At 38.1% G+C, this 18782-nt stretch overlaps 1 protein-coding gene and 1 non-coding gene across 6 annotated transcripts in view; both read right to left on the bottom strand.

Annotated features, from left to right (window-relative positions):
• AUTS2 (activator of transcription and developmental regulator AUTS2) overlaps positions 1–18782 on the bottom strand; it is a 1159817-nt gene that overhangs the window by 543748 nt on the left and 597287 nt on the right. The window lies entirely within an intron of this gene.
• Positions 3992–4094, bottom strand: LOC119042044 (U6 spliceosomal RNA). The gene has a single exon (XR_005081151.2). It is a non-coding gene; the product is annotated as a U6 spliceosomal RNA (small nuclear RNA).

Below are 18782 nucleotides of genomic sequence, written 5' to 3' on the forward strand. Positions count from 1 at the left end.
GGGATAAATGGAAAAATTGGGAAAACTGTAATAGCATAATCAGTAAAATACAATTAAAAAAGAAAAAGACATAAAATAATAAAACCCCTGGTAAACAAATAGAAATATGTTACTTGTACTTTCATCACCTATTAAAACTTATTAATAAAGAACAGAAAACCCTATGGCTGAAATGTTCATTTTCTTCATTCTGGACAAAATTATAAGCAATGGGATTACACAAGAGTGTGTACACTGTATATCCTATAGTAAACTCCTACTGCTTTGTAAGCATAAAAAAGGCTATGTTAGGTTAAATGGAATTCAAACAATATCAGTAAAAAAGAAGAGTAACACATTGGCCACCAAATGCTCATTTCTACAGTAAAACACTCCCATTCCACTCCAAGGAGATTTAGAGAAATATTACCTCATGATAATATACTAATGACAGCTAATCTTGTTAATCTAGTAGAGCAACTAGAATTCATCCCAGCCCCTCAGTCAGAATTTGATCCTGCAAAAAAAATGCAGCAGTGAAGAAATTTGTGAAATGATAGCTGAGTAAGCAAAAAAACAATTAAGAAATTTCCAACAGCTGCTAGGAGTTGAGATGAGCCAACCGGCAAGAAAGGGAGAGTGCTAATACTAATTCTCATATTTGAAAGAAAACAAAAGTGCTCCATTTACCCTTTAATGTACAGCATTTCTCATTCCACTCAAACATCCACTTTAGCAAAATAAAATCTAAGAGGCATTACCTAGCAAAGGTTTTACTCTGATTAAATGCCATCAGCACATATTACCATATCTTTGGCTGAAGTCTCAGGTATGCCAGAAAGTGCAAAAGGAAACGACAACAGAAAGAGGATGCCAAGCTATTGAGCAATGTTCCTTCTAATTGTGATTTTGTTAGGTATGTAACGAACACTTTGTTCTGTAGTCTCTTGTGCTCAGAAGCAATCTAGGTATCACCATGTAAACAATCTGAAGATATTAATCACACATCATCAGCCATTCAGCTATTATTCATCCTTAACATGCTCCATTCCAAACCACAATGAGCACTGCACCAGGAACAAATAACCCCTTCAGGCTGATACACTGTGGTATATAGAACGTGGCTTCACCAGATGGATAATAAATAGATAACAACAAACTCAATGTGGCTAGGGGGTCAGCGCCTCCAAAAGAGTTGAGAGCTCAAGTGATCTGTATTTCCCCTCCCCCCCCTCCCTCCCTCCCTCAGTATTAAGAAATAAAGTAATTTCTGAGGGTGCTCAAGACAGAAAACAAGCAACTGTTAAGTGTCATGGAACTTGCATATATCGTTTCACTTAATATCTGACAGCTATGTTTATACTCATTTTATAGACACAGAAACTGAGGCTCAAGAAGGCAAAGTAACCTTTTATACAAATAAGATGATTATCCCCCAAAAGGTATGGATCTGGCTCCAAGCCTTATGTACTTAAGAATCTTTCTTTCTAGAAGAAATCAGTAATCAACTATTGCCTGGCCAAACACTCAGTGCCATGTATGTTTGCTTACATAAAGCAAAATACTATAGCCCCAGTTTTCCTCCTCTGGTGTTTCTTGTCTTCTTTCTTAAGTTCCATATAAATTAAATTTTGGCCACAGGATGTCCCTGTTTGGTTTTTGATTGACATCATTTTGCTTCATTATCATCTAATTAGAATTGGTAGGGGCACTTACAGGCACACTCACCTGAGAAATGAGGGTGGGCCTGTGCAGTCAGCTCTCTGCTTGTAGCATGGACAACACACAACTGACAGTCCCTTCATCAGGTTACGCTGGGTAATCACTAGTGCTGAGCAATCCTGGCAGTACTTGCTATAATTCTTATAATTTTTGGAAATCTTTGGCTTACATGAAGTTTCATTTAGGTGCCTTTTCTTTACAAGAAATATAGGAAAAATACAATCCAAACTTTTAGACAATAGCTAGACAATAAAAGAAAACAGAACACCCGTTTATGTTCACGGGCTAGGAAATGGTGGAATTCCCTAACAATACGGCACATGGCTCATATTTAAAAGGATGCTGAGAGTCAACCTCATACAAAGTTCTTAAGAAAGTTCTAAAGAAAATACAGAGCTCAGTCCTTTCATTCTTCAAGCTTCCAGAGTAATCACCAAATCCTATGGTTCTTTTTCTAAAGCTCACACCTGATGGGCTTCTTATTCCAGACAGAATCACAGGTAACCCAACTAATTTCCACTCTACCGGTGGAGATTATCTCTCCTCCCTTTGTCCCTCAGGATGTCTTCCTAAATCTCTTTCTGTGATTATTCCCACACCAGGCATATCTTGTCTTCAAGTTACATTCTCCCCAGTCTCAAAGCACTGTCCACCTGTGCAGCCTTCTGGTCCTTTTCAGAGCAGCTGCCCTCCTTTCTCTCCCTGAAGATGTTCTCTAAAACATTTGGCCTTTCCTTAGGCCTGTAGCTTCATTCACAAAGGTTCATCTTTACTTTAAGTGGGCATATTGTCTTTGTGCATCTAAGATAACATACCTTTGAATGTTAACTGATTTTTTTTTACCTGTCAAAGTCACAACAGTGGGCACTAGAGCACTAGACTTCATTGTTATCTTGCTGCCCACATACCATCTATATGTGCTTTAAATGTTAACTATCCTATACCCACCCAGGTTAAAAAAGTATGTGTCAGTCCACTTTTTTTTTTTTTTATCGACTCCTGGAGATCTCCCCCACAACCTTAATTTGCCACCAAAGGATTTCATGTAAACCCAAGTTGGTCTCTTCCTTTCATTCAATGTATAAAATAAGCTGTAAAAATGCCATTTTCTGGAGCATTTTCTCATCCTGTTACTTCCTGGTAATTGCCATCAGTTTGGCTCAAATAAACTCATAAAAATTCTCAAAACAAATCAACACAACTTGGCCTTTCAAGGCTGGCCCTTACTCTAGCAGCAATTGTGGAATCGTAATCCTACCCTCAATGAAAAGTGTGTATGTCTACACAGAAATACTTAGCAAGTCCCTGGTACACAATGGCACTCAACAATTGTCAGTGTATCACCAATGTTAATGAATGCACAGATAAGAAAGTAAATGTGAGATTTATGACTAATTTTGGGGGGAAGAGTCAATATAATCCGTTTATCAAAAAACCTGGATTTTATCAGGTGAATTATTACATGCTCAAGGCTTTAGACCCTTCTCTTTAGTACACAGTCAAGTCATTCTGGGAGGAGTAATGATGGTCCAAGAGTGCTGCTTGCCATCAATGACAAAATTATCTTTTAGCTACTTGACACAAGCATTAGCAATTTCCTTTTTTTTGGGTGTTATTCCAAAACAAGGCCAGTTGAGCATGTCTGATAATCTCCATTCTTCCTCTTAGTCTTATTCCTACACATGTTAATTCTTAGATATCTGATATCAACAAAACAGTCCTTGGAAATTTATGCAGACTTAGAATCCATTAATTTGAATAATAAGTTCAGATGGTTTTAATGAACGAATTAGTAGTAGCTGTGACAAAGCTTCCCTCATGGAAAATCGAGGCTGAATGACTGCTTTATTGCAGTCTCATTTTTCACTGGATGGCCTCTTAATCAAAGAGGAAAGCCTTGGCCACATGAATATTTAAGCATAATCCAGTCTATATGCACCTGGTAGACAAGAGGAAGATATTCATGCAAACATCTCAATCAGAAGCCATCAAATATGATTTAATGGTTAATTATCTTAGTTTATTTCCACATATCCATATGAACTAAGATATCTTAGTTCAAGGATAAAGTGGTCATTTTCTTAAACTTAGCCTGAACACCACCAGAAACACTTTAAATACTATTCTTAAACTTGAAACTATAACTATTCTTAAACTATAAACTTATCCTAAACACCACATAAACACTATCCTTGCTTCAATGGCAATCATGTAAAATTAGAATGTTATGAACAAAAATGGACTGGAACCTCTTCACTGTCACAAGTTATATTCTTAAATCCATATTTTTTTAAGCGTGGACTTCTTCATGAATTTATGTCATTCTTGTGCAGGGGCCACACTAATCTTTTTTGTATCATTCTAATTTTAGCATATGTTCTGCTGAAGTGAGCCTACATTCATATAATCTATAAAATTCTTTGGAATAGCTCCCCTACTAATCTCCTACTCTTCCATTAAATTTACTGTCCAGTCACAGTAAGACTTGCAAGGTCAGTCTGTAGAAGGGTGGTTAAGAACATGGATTACAGAACCAGAATACCTGTTTTAACTATAAGACTTTTGCCATGTTATTTAACCTCTGGTGTTTTGGTTTCCTTATATGAAAAACAAGGATAAAAAAAGTACCTACCTCATGAACTTGCTGTATTACACTTACACATTTTAAGTGTGCCAAAAGTGTTAAAAATCATTATCATTACAAAATCTGTCTTTGTAATAGCTAAGCAAATTATATGTCAAGACACTCATGTTTCAAGAGTAGTAATAAGCAACAAATATAAACAAAAAGTCAAAATATATTGGCAAGTAACACACTACTCACACACAAAAACAATGACAAGAGTATATAAATACCTTTTTTAAAAATCTTCATCCAAGAATACATTTATTGATTTTAGAGAGAGGGAGGAGGGGAGAGAGTAAAAGAGAGAGAAACATTGATCAGTTGCCTCCTGTACACACCCTGAGCAGAGACTGAACCCACAACCTAGGTATGTGACCTGACCAGGAATCAAACCTGCAAACTTTTTGGTGTACTGGATGATGATGCTCTAACCAACTGAGTAACCCGGCCAGGGCTAAAGACCTCATCTTAAGCAGAAAAGAGATCTAATTAAACCCTCCTTAAGTTTCTTATTTAAGCCAATAAACAGGCAAACAACAGTTGGTCTTCAGGATCAATCATCAGCCAATGATGAATGCTTCCTGTATGGCTTCTAATGGAAAATTGTAGAAAACAGAGTCCTACAAACAAATCTGTATGGTTTTTCTTGGCTTTCACACATAAAGACAATATCAGGTTTCTTAGATATCATACCAAAATTTCCATAAAATGAAATCTCATTATATACAGCTGTATTGATAACGTACTCCAACTCTGGTAAGGCCCAAGCAACTAAGAAATTACCTTTTGCCCCCATAAATGCTAAAATTTCATTCTGAGAGGTAGATCCAATCCACACTGAAATATTTTCTGTAATTATCTCCTCCAAAGTGGACCATATTTCTTTTGGAAATCCTCATTTTCCAAAACAACATATATGTGTGCACAGAAAAGTAGTGCTGTAACAAATCAACAATTTCTAACTGGGAAGATCATGGTGGTAAGTCATGCCCTCCACACATAAATTTTTAGGTAAAAGCCATATTTTTGTCTTAAACAAGCCCTGTCCATTCATTCCATGTCTGGGATAACACACCTTTGAAATGTCTCTTTCAGACCCCTCCTTCTAAGACAGTAAATAATGTTAACTATTCTGTAATCCAATCCTGGCCTTGCTTTCTCCCACCTTCATGTAATCTTCCTTATGTTCTCTCCTTACTTTGAAATGCATATAAGAAACTGCAAAATTGTAATTCTGTGGAGCATTTGAGATCTTGCTCCCTGGCATATGCTGTCAGTTTGGCTCAAATAAACTCTTACAAAAATTGTCTACAGATTTAGACATTTCTTAAGGCAACATATATTTTTAATGTAAAATTTCAATATTTAATACAACATTTTTTCCTCAATAAACTCTAAGTCTAGATCTCTCATTCTCACACCAATCCCACTGACTGGCCTACAGAGCAAAGCACTACTGTGCCACCAGTGATGACGTATTACAAGAATAATTTAAAACTCACATTATATGTTGATCATTTCTTATTCTTTGATTCCATATATGGCAAGATTTGAAGGTCTAAATTATAATTATATAGGCCTGAGTCTAGTTTATTAATGCTTCTGAAAAGCACATGATCTCCAAAAGTAGAAAGAAAATGGCTTTGTGACTAATTTTTCAATCTAAATAGCATAAAACATGGCCTCACTTTAGTTCTTCTTTCTTTACAGGCTACAATGAAATGATTTGTTCAATCTTCAGATGAGTGTGATACATATCCTTATGCCATCATAAATAGTGAAAGAGGTGGCCTCACCCACAAGAAAAGGCCTCAAAAAGGCATAAATTTCATAATTAAGGTCAGAAAAGGTAGTTAAACGTCATCCAGGCCTAAACCAAAATCTTTGGTTTTTATATCTCAAATTATTTGCTGTCTCTGATGGATAAGAGCAATACCATGGGTATTGAAATGAATTGCCACAGAACACTAGCAAGTATTAATTCTTGAAGGGTCTTCTTTGTGCCATCCTTTGCTAAGCCATGGGAATAAAAATAAATAAATAAATCATTACTTCAAGAAGTTTAAAATCTAATGGAGGAGACAGACATGCATAAATAACTATATGAGGTATTAGACTGTATTTCAAAAGCATCTAGTAGTCACATTTGGTGGCAGGCACATTTATCTCACTTTCATCTATAAATTATAATAAGGATGAACAGTTCTGAGGTCTATACAGCTTATGCCAAAATGTAGCTTGAAAGAAAGGAAACACCCAAAGAAATCTGTATAAGCCTCTAGCTCAGTCACAAAATAGAGACTTTAATATTGTAAGAACAAGACCTTCCCTGGGTTTGCTTTCCTCAGAGGCACATCTCTAACTTCTGAAAGTGCTTCTAATCTGTAGCCACTAGATCAATACAAGGGATTTTTTTCTTCTTTGGTTTCAGACAGCCTTTTGACCAGAAAACACAGGGCTGAAGAAGCTTCAAACCCTGCAACAGTCAAAAACCTGTCTAGCTGAGAAGAAGAGAGTTATAGTCAAGAGTTTTTTTGCTTCATTTGCTTCATTTAAAAAAATATATATTGACCATAAATGAGGTCAGGTATGGTCCTAAAACTTAGGAATACTAACAAGAATGACGACTAGATTATACTGCAGTGGGAGAGGCACACAACCAGCAAAGATATAGTCAGAGGGGAAAAATGTAACACTTTAATCCCAGAAGAACTGTAGGGATTAAAGATCCCTACAGATCAAGAAATTCTTATTTCTGGCAGGTGGATCTCCTGGGAAGCCTTCCCCTAGCTTCTGTAGGGACTCCCCCCCCCCCCAGGGACTCCCTCCCACCCCACTCCAACCAAGCCCTGGTACTTGCCTTCTCTGTGCCTAGTTTGGGAATTACTTTCCGTGTTCTGTGGCTACCCATTTTTTTATTGGCATATAACCAGCTGGTTTTCTTCTTGAGGTCAGGCATGGTAATAACACCTATCTGAATATGCTCTCCAGCAAAAGAACAAAGTAAGAAAATAATCTAAAATAAATTGTAGACTGAAGAATTGACAAATCACCAGTATACTGAAGCAATGAGGCAAAATGATAAGATTTTATTTATTTTGAGAGTGGGGAAGTGAAAGAGAGGGAGAGAAACATTGATGTGTGAGAGAAACATCTATTGGTAGCCTCTCACATGCCTCCAACTGGGGAACACCTGTGCTCAATCCACTGAGCCACACCAGCCAAGGCATGCTGATTCTTCTTAAAACCTTACTCAAAAAAACTGACCCTTACCTACCAAACTGGAATAGATACTTCTGCTTTCTCCTTTAAATTTCAGTTCTTTCAGCTGTAACTAAATAATGTAACAAAATTACAGGAGTTTCTGTGAAGCTTTCTTTGGCCCTAGACTATTTTGGCCAGAGAACAGTTAAAGGAAAACTACCTTATTCCATGGTTAATTAATGAGAGTGCTTCATGCATACTTGTGAGGGGGTTTCTAGCTGCGCAAGTCTGCAGGGTGTAGTAGGAGCAGATAATGACTCTAGAATATTGTTCTGTGGGATTTTTCTTGCCATGTAAAGTCCTAAGAAGGCCCTGACTATAAATAAACACAAAGATGGCTCCCACAAAGAAAGCAACTGAGAAAATGATTAACCAAATCGAAGACTTTTACAGTATTACTCCTACCATAGTAAGCTAAATACAATATAAATTAATTGGCACTTGGTGCAAAAACAGTACTTACATTTTCATTACTGCCGCCATGCCACTCTTTTCCTGATGAGGAAATTAAGGCGTAGTGTGGTTAAATTGTGTGAATAAAATCTAATACTCAAAACTAGGTATCCAGATTAAAAGAGAGTGAACCTGTAGTTTAAAAAAACAAAACTAGTTTATTTCTGCACATACACCTTTTATTTTAAAGAAAATTTATAAGATAGAACTTTTGGACCTGATGTGTTTTGATAATTATTCCTCCTAAATGTCTAATATTATCTTATCTGATCACACTCTTCGCCACAATGTTCTGATTCTACTCCACGGAAATCATTAAGAAAGGAGGCTGCCACGATATGTAGATCTCACTTGAGGCAGACAGTAAACACATAGGGGAAGGCACTCTCAACGGTCCCAGTGAAAGGGAATTAAAAGACTGCTGCAGGGGCGGAAAAATCTCTTTTCCTATTTTCCCTCCAAATTCTCAGCTGGAGCCCCTGTAACAAGAGACAGATTAACAAGAAAAAAGCTTATAAATGTAAATATTGCAAAGGTTTTTCTCCTGCTAATATGAATTTAGAAAGGAGGAGACTGGGAGAAATGTTTACATCCCTCTCTTGACAGGGCACTACAGACAAATTTAGGAAACTGAGTTGGTGCAGATTCTTGCCTTCTGCAGGCTTTTGTCACTTATCCCAGCCCTCTGGAGCAAGTGGAGTGGCCAGCATTTTACTGTCTCTTTAAGATTGTTACAGTTGTAAGGGAGGAAAATTATCTTATCCTTTTAGCCTTATACATTCTCTGCTGGGGCCCCTGTAACAAAAATCATTAAAAGGAATATGCATACAAATCTATATAATTTTAAAGTTTTACACAACACAAGAACATCCATAAGGAAATAAGGACCCAAACAGGTGGTTAAACCTGGGCATTTTTTAATGCTTGGTTTGATGAAGAGTGGAAAATCCTGGAAAAATGCCGTAGGACAAAAGGTTTGAGCTAAGTGTAGTAAAGTGGGGGAAATGTAGCAAGGCCTGTTCGTTCAGATTCCTTTTGGAATTCCTCCATCTTCAGAGACAAGGATACTCCTTTCCTCTGGATATAGAGAGGGCATTGCTCACAGGAGGGTTTCACGACCTGTTTTAGGGGAAGGTCAGAAAGCCTTTCCTGTGCCTGCCATTCTCAAATTCCTTCATTTTGAAATAGTCAGTATGCCAAGGAGCCATATTTTGGGGTAGTACGTCCTAAACTCCACTACTGCCACAAATCACACTCCAATATGTCTTAAAAATTTCAAAATCACTACAAGAACCTGGAACCTACTTATACAATGAAATCTGTTTTCTTGAAACCACAACTGTGGTACCTGTAAAAGGATTTATAGCAGACTTGAAAGAAATGAATGTATAGTTTGAGACTAGAAAAAGGATCTGGGCAGATGGGCAGCCATAATCTCAGAGAAATATCCATTTGGCTGACCCTGTGAACTTGGAGAAAATGGTCACTTTACAAGGCATGAACTGAGACTCTCTGAAAGGCCTTCTTTTCTCACAAAACCTCTATACATTCATGAAAGTTATCCTTCAATTGGGGGCCTTTATACAGAGTCTCCAAAAGTTTTATTAAAATGCAAACTGTTCATTTTGTAAAGGTCATCTTGAGCTTTCAGTATCCACTAACATAATCACAAAATACAATTAGCAAACATATTAACTGCATTCTTTGGAAATTAGGGCAGGTCATCATAGGTCTATGATGAGAGGAAGGGTTCCACCACAGGAAGAAAATGGCTAGGTGAGGTAGGTGGTTGTAAAGAGAAGTCCTATTGTGAGTAATGGTCAGTAATGGAAGGGGGTACCCAAAAAATAAAGACAGAAAAAAGAAAAAGCACATTTACCTGCTAAATCAAGTTGCCTAAGACAACCTCTGTTTCTAACTTCCTCTAGGGGGCTATTTAGAGTGAAATGACCCAGGCCAGGGGTGCCATTTTCAGTTATTAAAGAAGCAAGTAGAGCTTCTGGCTCTGAGCAGCACTTGACCCAAAGGGTAACAGGCAGGAGGAAGAGGAAAGGGAATTAACCAGATCCCCCGTGGTTAGAGTCTGCACACAGCAGGGCTGAAAACCATGTCCCTCTCAGCATGGCTTCCAAGGAACGGTTCTTTGATTGCAAAAGTTACTGCTGTCCAGGGCTGAGCTACAGTAAAGGACTAAAGGCCAAAACCACAAGGGAAGGGAACAGCAAGAGAAGGCCCAGATAAGAGACGTAATAACTGACACATCTGTCACCCAGTGGCATAGAGCCCTAAAATTGTGATGACAAAACAGAGGCAATGCTGGCCTAATTACCCTCTTCTAGCCGACTGCCAAAGGTCCGGTGATTTGTCAAAGTCTCTCTGGGCATTTCTCTAAACAAGCCCAGCCTCCAATCCCAGTGTAAAACCCACAAGCCAGCTTCTGGGAGTGAGAAACAGGCAGTTGACTTGAGGATTTTTTTCCTTCATCTGGAGAAACATGAATAAATCACACATCATCAAGTTTATCATTTTTCTCCTCAGAGAAATATGAAATATTATAGATCATCTCCAGTACATCAGCTTCTTCACACCCCATTAGCATGAAGGGACTATTTTTGATATAATTTATCAAACCACTGGCCTCATCTCTCCCACTTCCTTCAAAATGGAAATGCGGACACAGTGGACTCAGGCTTCCCTTATTCACAAGCTGCCACAATGTGCCTTCTACCCTGGGAGCAGGAGCTAAGTTGAAGGGCGTAGTTGGTGACAGGTCATCAGCCTGCACCAGCTCACTCAACAGGCTGGAAGGATGCAGCCAAGAGACTGGAATGGGGCTGCTTCAAATATGCTTTAGGTCGATGCTGCTGAGGTGAGAATATGGCCTTTTTTTAATGAAAGACTTCTCTCTTACCAAAGTCTGTTTTGTTTTCGACCTGCCTCACCTTGAACTGGAATAGGGTCCCAATAAGGATGACTGCCTGGTTAGTAAGCTACACAACTTATTGGAAGCCAGAAATGTTTGAAAACTACAATAGAGAATTAAAACGTTTGCTGACTATCTACTTCTTCCCCCCATTAACAGTATTCAAGTGCTTTAACAGCAAGGCTGAGAATCAAATATCTATTCAATATAACATGGTTATTGTTTTAATTAAGGAAGTCCTACTGTGTTTGAGGCATTTACCATGTGGTTCCTGCTCATAGTTAGCTAAGCAAATGGATACCCAACTAGCTGTAATATGTTAGAATCAGATGTACTGGTACATACATAAGAAAGTGTTTCATCAGGAACCTGAAAACTGAGTAGGATTTCAACATCTTGGATAAAGTTTAAAACAGGAAAGACAGCTAAGGATAAAGAAACATCACCAGGAGGCACAGAAGAGAAATGACACTGGGACATGAGGATTCAGATGTAAACACTACAAGGACGAAAATAAGGCCAGGCCAGGATGGTTCTGGAACAGCAAGCTAAGGAGTATTAGCTTCATCACATAAATAAGGGGAAGCCACAGGATGTTTGTGAGCATAACAGTAAAGATTAGGACTGTGTTTAAGAAGTTACCTTTAACAGACCTGTGGAAGATGACCCAGGAGAGGTGAGATGAGTGATAAGAAGACTGCTGAGAGGACTCCGACCAAATTCCCCTTCAAGTCCCCTTCAGAGCACACAGCTGGAAGGTAAGAACCTGGCTCAGCAGTCATGCATCAGTCATGCCAAGTGCTGATAGGTACTCATCACAATTTGGTGAAAGAACAAATGGACATGTGTGTGTGCAAGGAGATTTGCACAAGAAGGTTCATAGCTGCACTATTTGTAATAGCAAAACACTGAAACTAATTTAAATATTTGTAAATAGAATAGATGACTGGTGGCACAGTCTTACACTAGCATAAAACACAGCAGTGGAAGAGCAAAATAGAGCAACTGAAAAAGTTGCTAAAGTGCGTATGTTTACAGGTAGTAAATGGAAGTTTTCAAAACATAAGCATACTAAATAATATTTCTGTATGTAGAATATATTTAAAAATTCATAACATAAGTAACAAATTCAGAACTGTAGTTATTAGCTATGGATTCTGAGAGGAACGTTTGATCAGAATTGTAATGGGAGCTTCAACTGTACTGAAATGTCTTACTTTTCAAGCTGGTGATGGGTACATGGATGTTCATTATATTATTTTCCTGCCTTTATTTAATAAAATAAGGATAAAGCAAAAATAATCATAAAAGTCAGGGGAATCTTGGGGACTGGCCATATTTAAGGATATGGATGACAAGATAATCATCAGTGAAGTAGACTGAGAAAGGGCAGTGAAAAATGGGGAGAAGTCAGACCGCTGACATACCCTAGGCCTGGAGAGTGACAGGCGTGTGCAGCTAAAGGGCTGGAAGAAAATGTGGGCTGCAATTCATACACTTGGTTAGACTGCACAGGAGACAGGAAGCCAAGGGCTGGTGAGAGAACTGGAGATGAGGAGGGACACAGGGCAAAGGAAAGGGCAGGGAGAGCTAGCAGGAGGACCAGGTGGACCATGACCAAAGACAAAAAAAAAAAAAAATGGAAGACTAAATGCAAGTTTTCCTTGGCAAAGAATACAGGGACATATTTATTAACCCCCCGGGGGGGTGTGCATGTGCCCGCGTGTGTGTGTTTTAAGAAAATTCCAAAGTTGGCATTGAAATTTACTCCCTTCTAAAAGATTCAATTTTGTACTATTATTCTTTTTCAAATGATGAAGTATGTATTTTCTTCCACTGTAAAACTGAACTGGATGAGACAGCATGGGAAGTGAATCAAAACAGAATGAGAACACACCAACCTCTTATATTTTTCTTCTTACAGAAATGCAATTGGATAACTTATTTTTTTAAATCTGAAGTTTATTAGGCTGGTATTTATTTTGGTTTCCCTGGAGGGCACAATTATGCCTTAGAAAGACCTGTGGCTTAAAGACTTTCACAATAAACTATTTCTATGCTTACCACATGTACCAGGAGTAGCAAAGAAAGTCTCCTTTGTGAGGTAGTTTTCAGAATGACGACCCCTATCCTTTTCTGTTAACAGTATCATATGTTCTGGCATTAGAACTTCTTCGAGCCACTATGCAAGCTACAGAATTACCTCACAGGAGTTATGCAAAAAAAAAAAAAAAACAAAAGATTATGTTGAGCATCCCAACTGGATCTGAAAGTCTCTGAGGAGATAAAGTACCACCCTGAAACACTCTCTTTGCACAACCAAAGAACTGATCCTAGCATTAGCAAGGAAGGTTATACTAAGGCTGGTGACAAGCTAGGAAAAGTTGGTCTCAGGAGTCCTATAATTCCTTCTAGATTAGAAAATGTATAGTAAGTTTAGTGACCACATTTATAAAAAGAAGGGGAGCCTTTCTTCTTAGGTTTCTGCCTCCCACTCCTTTTTATGGGGAAATCTCAGTTTCCAAGTTGAATATGTAGGTCCAGTTCACCACTCTTTAGCAGAGCTCTGAAAAGGTAAGCAGATTTTCAGAGAACGTCTGCCAAATCATCATGTGATAAAAATAGGTAGGTACAAAATAGAGAGGGGGAGGTTAAGAATAGTACGGAAAATGTAGAAGCTAAAGAACTTACATGTATGAACAATGGACTTTAACTAAGGTGGGGGTGGAACGCGGGTGGGAGGGGGGCTGCAGAGTGAAAGGGAATAAAGGGAGAAAAATGAGACAACGTAATGCCGTGATCAATAAAATATATTAACAATAATAATCCACATGGACACAGGAAGTAAGAAATGGGTTTGAGAGTCTTTCTAGTCTGGCAAGCTAGCAAGTGACACTATTGGAGGTGCCCAGGAAAATGATGATGGGCAGGTGTTAAAAATACATGAAGAAAAAAGCACCAGGTAACATTTCTGGATAATCACAGCTGTTCCTGAACAACCCCACGTCTTGTCCTGGAGGTAACTAAAACTCATTCTTCAGGGCCTGCATAACTAACTTCTAAAATGAAGAAGGAAGAGATTTATTTGCACTCAAAGACACATCCATGAGAATGTGACCTACATATAGACTCACACACCCATGCATTTTCTCCACTTGTAAAGATGTGGCTGGGGACAACCACCCAGAGTTTAGTTCTAATTCTTGCTGAGCCATACACTGCCAAGGGGAGATGGGATTCCTCCTGTGACGGGCTTGCATTTCAAATGACTCAGGTGAAGCCCATGGTGTCCAGCTGAGCCAAAGGTGGAGCCACAGTAAACAGAAGAGAGGACAAGACAGGAACATGAGATGGGAGGATGCCTAGCCCATTAAAACATAATCATAAACAACATGAAGCACAGACTTGTCTGTGAGTCATAGTGGGCCATTCAGCTGCCAACCACTTGCTGCCCAGGATTTCCGGAAGACATCCACAACTTCGTCATACAACAGGACATTCACCAGGGCTTTGCAGCACATGCTAAAAGTCCATTCTACATCTTTAGCAATGTATAACTAGGTGAAACTGGGATATTCTCCTACTGCGACAGGAAAAGAAACAACTTTCCATTAAAATCCCTCTTTAATTACACGGGAAATTCTACATGATGTCAGTAATGACAAAGGAAATTGAGGCAACCAACCCTCTGTGTCTTGGCAGGCTTCAAGAGGGCTCAGTCAAAAAGAGATTTATTTTTCATTGTTATCCAAGTGGTGCTACCGTTCAGATTTCTCTTAAAATGTTCTTGGGACATTGTACAAGTGGCTAATGGCACCACAAGGACACTCACACTTCACGGGGCTAACACACATAATGCTAGGGGTCCAAAACCCAAAGGAAAAGTGTATTTTGCAAAAATGACCAATAAAAAAGAATGATGTTAACTGTAATGATAAACAATCAACAAACACAAACCACTAACAGGAAGAGGAACCAGTATATATCAACAATGACTTGAAGTCTGTGAACAGAAAAAGATGAGATCATTCCAATGCAGTACAAATAGATTTAACTCAAAAACAACAACACCCCCGAAACCCTTGCTGGAGGGCAGTTGGTATACATGAAACTCACATCTCTTATACAAGATGAAAATGATCTTTCTAAGAGAGAAAGTTCATTGTTTAATGATATCCCAGGCCAGAACCTGAATTTGTGTTATAAGATTCAAATCTCTGCTCCCTCAGTTATCAGCAGCCTCACAACCTTGGTTAAGAGCTTCATCTTTTTTTTTTGAGTCTCAATTTCTTCATTTATAAAGTATTGGTAATAAAGTCTGCCAGGTAGAATTGTTCTGAAACTACACAATATAAATAGTATTTAATCAAACACCATGTAAAGCCCATACCAAAAGTCAGTAAGTCTGGATGTACTCCTCTACACCCTGACACCTCTGAGGCATCATGGTGCAGTGGTTATGAACACGGGTTCTTCTATCAGGCTATTCAAATCCTGGCTTAGCCAGCTACTAACTATTATGACTTTATCTTTCTGAAACCTTCTAAGCCTCAGGTTCCTTGCTAGGTAAATGGAGATAGCAATAGTGCCTCCTTGAAAAAGTGGTTATAAAAAATAATTGAGTTATTACCTGAAACATGCTCAGAACAGTGCCTGGAACAGAGTTAAAGCTCAATAACTGCTAGCTTGGCTCATAATAATTATTATATATAAAATTTGGGAACCTGACAGAGGAAATACCTTCTTTGAAATTTTGGAAAACAACCATTTAATCAGATTAGACCATCTAAGCATTTCATAAGTCCTGTGAATACCCTGATATAATAATGTGTTTTGCATCGGTATTACACTCCTTTTTTTTTCAAGTGTGACTATTGTGCTTTTTATTTCATTTGGGAAAAAATAGGTAAAACACTGAGAGAACAGTTCATATAAACAATTTACTTATTAAAAAGCAACTCTAAGGTAGGATTTGAGAACAGAGCAAATCCAGCCAACTCCCCATAAGACTCTCCTTTTATATCCACTTCTTGGTACAGAAAGAACTGCACTCCAATATCAGGGCCCCAAAGCTATGCAAGACAATCCATCGTCAGAGAGAGATTCATTTGTAACTGCTAGACCATGCTCTTTAAGGCAAAAATACACTGAATACATTATAGAAAGACATTCAAGAATATACTGAAACAATATGTTTTTTGAAGAATGATTCAAGTTTAAATGACTACCATCTTATTCCATTTAACAATTTTACTGTGTTATCTTCTTAATCAAGAGGACTAAGTATTATGAAAAGGTATGGGAAAGCAAGAGGAGTTAACTACCTCTAAAAGCTCAAATCCTGTAATGACATTTCCTTCACCTAAGCATTGCTGAGAATAATAGTAATGTTATTGACAGGCAAAATAGTAATAGTAATTGCCATTACAGTAATAGTATTATTACAGTAATTACTATTATAGCAATAGTATTACAATAGTAATAGTAACATTACTATTACTATTGACAAAATGTCAATAGTAATATAATTGACAGGCAAAATCATTGCCATTTCACAGAAGAAGAAACCGAAACTGAATACCAGAACATCGAACAATTTCTCTAGAGCTAGTTGCTCTTGAGCAATTATCAGGAACGTAGATCTAAGATATCCTATCCCTGGCTCCAGATGGTAGACAGTGAGACTCTGAGGCTATGGCCAATAAGCAATTTTCAGATAATTGCTTGTAATCCACAGAATAAGAAAAAATGCCAACAATCTGGCCAGTTCAAGGAATCCTTCACCACAACACACATAAGGAAATCAAAACATGTCACTGAATATGCACACTAGACATTCCTTCTCATCCTAACATCTCATTTCCTTCTAGAAGCTTTGGAGATTGGGGGGGGGAGTTTATAAATTGTGATAAATTTTAAGGGCCAAATCCAATGAACTAAGTTAAAGTAATTAATTCTCATTTATTAATCAACTATAATCACAATGATTATATTATAGACATAATAATGATGAAAACAAATGTGATTTGCTTTCTATAAACTTTGGCAGGTGATAACATTTCCTAATAAAAATGCAGCCAGGAAAATAGTTTACGGTGTTGAGAGAGATATTAAAATATGCAAAAATGCAAAGGAGGAAGACATTAGATATACATATTTTCAAGTTATTAAAAACAAAATACAGAGGTGAGATTAATGTTACAGAACCTCTCTGCATCTCTAGAAATGAAGGGTTTAGGGTATATGAAATATCTTCTGCTTTCAAGGATGTACTACACTTGGCAGGAGAACCTCTGCATAGAATTTGAATGAGTAACGGGCTGAGAAGCATCAGATGAAATTGAAAAGTAAAGTAAAATTTCCCATGAAAGACCATTCTTTAATTATGAAGAAGGTTGTTTGGGATTACCCTACAGAAATCTTGAAAATCCTTGCTCATTATACCTGGTTAAAATGAGAGCTACCTGGAAGGCGGTATTTCCTGCTTTACTCTCTCAGGTCCATAGACAAAAAGTCTGAGAACAGAGAAGCAGCAGCATCAGAAGACACCCTGCAAATGCTGGGAACAGAGGCAGAGTCCCAGGATTCAGCACTAGTAATCCTTGTTGCTTCCAATACCTCTGCACTGTGCATGCTGGCAGAGGAAGTCAGGAGAGACAAAGGGAGAGTGGGGAAGCTTGGTGCAAAAAAAAAAAGTTTCCATCACACGGCAACAGCACTGAGGAGAACTCATGGCAGATGGGGAAATTCTGTAGTCATCTGACTCCCGAAAGGTAAAAAAAAAAACAGTCTGTCTTAAAATCTCTGAGCAAGAAATGAAGGGGGCAAAACTACCAGGAAAAAAAAAAACTTGTTTATAATAAAGACTACATTCTGTAGCAATTTCCTAGATTCCTGGGGTTAGAAATCTAGATTGCCAATGGATAAGTGAGCCTTAAAATCACATCCCTGCTGACAAAAATTCATTTCTTATAACTGTCTCCATTTACCGGAATGCTGAATCTTTCCCATGGGGAAGGAACAAATGAAAATGTTATTTCTCTGCTCATGAACTCATACCTTTCTGTCTGCTTTTCACTGTTGGCAATTTCATTCTCCTCCAAATTTGACTAAAGCCCGTGACCTGAGGGAAATAATGTCTATATAATAATCTTCTGAAACTCTAATTCTGAGTCATGTTTTTTTGGATGTTGCCTCGCAGTTTATGAAAATTGCACTGAGCTATGAAATGTAAGTGATGTGATGTCTCTGCCTAACTTAATCATTTTGCTGGTGAACATGTTGCAAATACTAATGAAAAGAAGGCTCCCACAAAAGCCATGAAAGCTGCTTAATGGCAACAATCCCACAGCGGTGGTCCCATCCTCACTGCCGTTCCTCATACTCCTCTCGGAATAGGGCTGCCAAGGGTAAAGACAGGTGGTCAAAACACAGTCAGGGAAAAGGGGAAAGAATTCACTTCTATCGCGATCCTTCCCTTGTCCCCACATGCCACAAATCTCTGACATCAGTTCCTGTGAGCTTGGGAACAATGGCATGGAATCTGACAGAGAATAACGATGTACTGACCTTCTATTTTAAAGAAAACCTCAAATTTGAGACAGGATCAGTTATCTCTTTCAATGAGTTTAGCCATTCAGTGTAATTAATGAATCTTTATGAGTGCAGATAACTGTTGTACCTGGCAGTGGATCCTACAAGGCTGAAATTTCCATCTTTCATTTGGTGAATTTAACACAACCAAATAGAATTCAGATTGGTGTTTTATTTTTTCTCTAGCCCTTTCAATCTATTCAATGTGCAAGTGAGGAAATT

The sequence above is a fragment of the Artibeus jamaicensis genome, unplaced genomic scaffold (assembly GCF_021234435.1).
Source record: "Artibeus jamaicensis isolate MK-2021 breed Jamaican fruit bat unplaced genomic scaffold, CSHL_Jam_final contig_3182, whole genome shotgun sequence".
NCBI classification, from domain to species: Eukaryota; Metazoa; Chordata; class Mammalia; order Chiroptera; family Phyllostomidae; genus Artibeus; species Artibeus jamaicensis.